Source organism: Gossypium arboreum, chromosome 9, assembly GCF_025698485.1.
Source record: "Gossypium arboreum isolate Shixiya-1 chromosome 9, ASM2569848v2, whole genome shotgun sequence".
In the NCBI taxonomy this organism is placed as follows: domain Eukaryota; kingdom Viridiplantae; phylum Streptophyta; class Magnoliopsida; order Malvales; family Malvaceae; genus Gossypium; species Gossypium arboreum.
The window spans coordinates 70,435,317-70,440,264 of NC_069078.1; the positions used below are offsets into that span (position 1 = coordinate 70,435,317).

General features: G+C 31.4%; 2 long non-coding RNA genes across 2 annotated transcripts; one reads left to right on the plus strand and one right to left on the minus strand.

Moving 5' to 3' along the window:
* The first annotated feature begins 339 nt into the window (after window positions 1–339).
* LOC108454821 (uncharacterized) lies at window positions 340–2,336 on the plus strand. Its single transcript, XR_008270768.1, has 2 exons — window positions 340–921; window positions 1,111–2,336. It is a non-coding gene; the product is annotated as an uncharacterized LOC108454821 (long non-coding RNA).
* LOC108454822 (uncharacterized) lies at window positions 2,063–2,916 on the minus strand. Its single transcript, XR_001866777.2, has 2 exons — window positions 2,724–2,916; window positions 2,063–2,561 (listed from the first exon to the last, which is right to left on the minus strand). It is a non-coding gene; the product is annotated as an uncharacterized LOC108454822 (long non-coding RNA).
* Window positions 2,917–4,948: the final 2,032 nt, after the last annotated feature.

Genomic DNA, 4,948 nt, shown 5'->3' on the forward strand with positions numbered 1-4,948 from the left:
TGCTAAAAACAACCAAATTTGGTTGAGGAGAGAGAATACACACACTTAGGCTTAGTTTAGCTTTAATTTCTCTTAGTTTTCTTCTACTTTTCTAGGGTTTTCATTTTCTTTATCTTCCATAGCTATATAAGATTTTTTTTTTACATTTTTCTTCTTTCTCTTATAGTTAGTTAAGTTAGTTAACACTGTCGCTTAGGTTCATTTGCAACTTTAGTCCTTTTACTTTGTTTGTAAAGACATTTTTAGCTTTATATTAATGCATTTCAGTTTCGTTTACATTAAATCTATTAAAGATTTTCCTTTTATATTTCTTGCTTTAGATTTTTATGTAATATGCTTCTTTTTACATTTCCTTTTAAGTTCTATTGCATAAAAAATCCACACTCTTACATTTTTCTTAAGCTTTTCTTTAATGGCTTCCATGTTCTGCACTTTTATGTTTGTTAGTTTAGTCTTTCATATGGGTAACTAAACTTTTACAGCATGTTTGGTTCGACGGAATGGCCATTCCATTCTGCCCCTATTCCACGCGCTACAGTGACCCGTTGTTTGGTTGAAATTTGACCGCCGAATAGCTATTCCGTGCGGGCTCTATTACGCGTAAACGTTGTATAACCATTCAGAAGGTCAGACGCTGAATGCCTATTCAATGGCTCTCGTAATAGCTTTTTTTTTTCAGACGAAAATCTCCTTCCATTTCCACTCATCATTCAGACGAAAATCTTCTTGGGTTTTCCATAAAATGCATAGAATACTCTCTGTTTTTGGATTTTGGGTGTGGCGGATTTGCGTGTGCTGGAAAATATAGAGAAATCGATGTCGAAGGCGGAGCTTTCCAAAGAAATGCGTACGTCTCCCACTGTGCAGCCCAGCAATTGTGGGAACGGCGAGGCTCCGATCAATTATCAGCTATTATTGTTGGTATTCTTCCCTTCACTGTCTATTTTATTCTTTCCCCTCTTAGAAATTCTCTATCAAAATTGTCATCTTTATTTTGCCCGTTCCAATAAACATGCAAATATCATATGTAGAAAGGATTAGGTTATGCTTTTTCTGATGTATATGGGTTTGGAGTTTGATTTCCATATTTTTCTATTTTCTTCTTCCCAGACAATCTTGGAGAAGGACTGCCCTGTGTTTGAAAACTTGTTTGAATTTTGTCAAATTTATGCTGGTGGGACAATAGGTAAATTCTGATATGGTGGGCTGTTTCTCTTAATTTGATATGTGTATTTTCAGTTGCAATTGATTGTCATGGCTGGCAGATGCTGCAAGAAGATTAAACAATCAGTTATGTGATATTACTATAAATTGGGCTGGTGATTTATATCATGCCAATAAGTGGGAGGCATTTAGGTTTTGTTACATCAATGACTTGGTTTTGGGAATCTTGGAGTTTCTGAAGTATCATGCCCATGTATTATATATTGATATAGATGTACATCATACCCGTGTATTCTAGTTATAGACGAACTTAGATTCATGCCATCATAATTCAAGATTCAGAGTGGTTTCATCACTTGTCATGGATTATGTTCTTGTAAAATTGCTGGTAGAACATTGGAAACAGAGGAGTCATGTGTAAAGAATTCTTTGATTGATATTTGTAACTTCATATAAACTACTAGTTGCAATTGTAGTTGTTGCATTGAAGACAAAACTATAATAACTCCACTTTCAGAGTTTATGAAGAGTATAACGAGGAGCGCATGTACAGCACCAAGCTCCACTGTACTAAGTATACATAGACAGCATACGTTCGTGTAATTTGCTTGATGAGAAAAGCAAACAAGTTGGAACATTCTTCTCTTCCGTTCGGGTCTCCCTTGCCAAAAAATGAGCAATGATATGAAAATATCAGATAACCAGTGGAATTCCTTGTCTTTCCTGCCATGAAAGTAAGACATTATGCAAGTGGAATTCCTTCTCTACCGTGGCTCGTGGTAGGCAGCTTTTCTGGCACCCACTTTTGAAGGTATTATTCTGAAACATAGAATTCCAAAAGAATACATGCAAGTTTGAATTTCATTGTTCTTGTTGCTACAGCTAGAAATAATTAAAATTATATAACGTGATAGAACTTTGATGCATGGATTGATTTTTCATTGTTATGTACCCACTGTAATGGCCAATTTTGACCCGGGCCTAGACCACAATAATAAAACCCAAACAAATAATAAAACAATCCCAAAATAAGTGTCCATTTACATATTAAATCCAGGCCTAAACTATCCAAACCCAACAAGCCCAACAGGCCCAAATAACCTAAACCCTAGCCCCATTAACCCAAAACATTTTCAGCAGAAAAAAAGAAGTGAAGGAACCCTAGCATTGCAGCCGCCGCTCAGCCCCTCATGTGCGCCACCACCGCCACTCGGCTCACCTATCACCTGCATCGCACGCCTCTAACAACCACCTGCAATATGCAAGCAAAAGGCACACGCAAGTAGCAGAAGAAACAAGAGCAAAAAGACAAAAAAAGAAAAAGAATAGTCTTGTAACTTAACTTTAAAAGCCACAACCTTCTCATTGTAGCTTCTTCTTCTTCTTTTTTTCACAAACTTTTTACGCACCATCAATAAATAAAAAGAACAAAATAGAAGTTAAAAGAAAGGTTGATTTCATTTTTCTTTTCTTTTTTTCTTTTTCGGTTTTCCCTTTTTTTTATTTCAAATCGATTTAAAAAAAATAAAATAAGAAGAAAGGGAAAGGAGAAAACTTACCTGAATTCAGTCTTGGTGTGGCTCCGACCACTGTCCGCGGTGAGCCAAGGCGGTTTGGTAATGGTGCGATGATGGGTTTTATAAACCCTAGCAGAGCAAATGAATGGAAAAAAGGGGGTTGTTTTCTTTTGCCTTATTTAAAAGAGAAAAGCAAATTAAAAAATAAAATTTGATTTAAATAGGGACTTAAAACGGTGCCGTTTCGCACCCAAGTCCTAGTGCCCAAAACGGCACCGTATAGGGCCTCTACCCGCGCGACCCGACCAGTACCCAGGGGGGATCCGCGTGTTTCCCATTATTGGGATATTTATGCACGAGGTTCCTCCGCCTTTGTGCGCGCTACAATTTCGCCCTTTCTTTTACTTTATTTATTTTTATAAATCTAGCCGCATAATTTATTTTTTATTACATTTGGGTCCATGTTGAAACGGTGCATATAAGGGCTGGGATATTCTCCCAATCGGTCCCTCTTTCTTTGCGCACGTTCCATTTGAGCCCTATTTGCTTTCTTTTTTTTAAATTCGTCTCTTTAATTTTATTTCATTTTTAATTCAATCCTTAACCTTCTAATATCAAACTGTTTTATATATATTGCTTATTTATTTTTTAAGACGTATATTTTATTTTAAACAGTTTTATATATTATTTATTTTAGATTTTTTTACATATTAGTTCTCTTAAACTATTTTATGTATCATTTATTTAAAATTGATTTATAATATTCATTTCAAGTTGTATTATTTTAAGTTATGTGTATATATATTTTTAACTAGTTACCTTAAACGGTTTTATTACATATTATTTTAAATTATTTTACATATTACTTATTTTAAGTTTTTATATACATTATTTATTTTAAACTTTTACATATTATATATTTTAAGTTTATGTACATAATGTAGTTTAAACTATTTTATATATTATTTCTTTTAAACCTTTTATATTAGTTATTTTAAACCGTTTTACATTGTTTATTTTAAATATTTTTGTTATTTTTTAACTATTTTATATATTATTCACTTTAAATTTTTATATAAATATTCATTTTAAACTGTTTTTAATACATGTTATTTTGAATTATTTTATATATATTAATTACTCCAAATTACTTTTTTATTTATTTTAAAATCTTTTTATATATTATTTTGAATTGCTTATTATTATAAATTTATATATAATGTTTATTCTTAAACTTTCTTTTATATGGATTATTTATTTTCAATTTTCAATTTTTGTTTATCTTAAATTCTTTATACATTATTTATTTTTTTATATTATTTATGTTAAACTTTTATTTTATTTTATGTATATTATTTATTTTAAATTTCCTTTTACGTATTATTTATTTTAGACTTTTTATTTTAAATTGTTTTGTATTATTTACTTTAAATTGCTTTTATGGTATTTATTTTAAACCTTTTATATGTATATATATTATTTATTTAAAATTATCTTATTATTTGTTTTAAGTTATTTTGTATTATTGCTTCATTTCTATGTTTATTGATTGGTATTAAAAATAATGTATGTTGTGTGATTATTGCTATTGTGTATTTTAATTCGTTGATATCGTATTTTTGTTTGTATTATTGTCATTCACTTGTGTAATGTTGAATTCATGTACTATTGTCCACGCTCATTACTCTATTTTTATTTTCGTATCATTGTATCATGAATTTAATCCCAACATGTTTATCCAAATTAAATCTTTTTATTTTAATCCAAGCAAAATAGCGCACGTCGTTTAAATATCATACTCGCTATTATTCAAAAATAAAAATTTCAAAATAAGGCAATGTTTCGCGTTTTGGAACATCGAAGAATTATGCCTTAACTTACGGGGTTTCGTTTTTCTCATTGATCCTAAATAGCCAAATATCTTTTCGAGTTTTAAAATACACGGAATTCCAATAAAAATTAAAGGCAAACTTATTCTCGAGAGTGCAAAATGTCGTGTCGTAACTCACGGGATGTAACGTTTTATTACTTCGAGACGAGAGAGTCTTTAACACTCTTTTCGGTCTAACTCAAGCATTTTTAAAATCAACATTAATAAAGAAGGATCGTATTTTAAATCCGTTCCTGATTTTTAACTTTCGACATTTAAACACTAACTAATCAATTTGGTACCGATTTTGGGCGTGACGAGGGTGTTAATCCTTCCTCGTACGTAACCGACTCCCGAACCCATTCTCTCGAGTTTCGTAGACCAAAAATACCGTTTT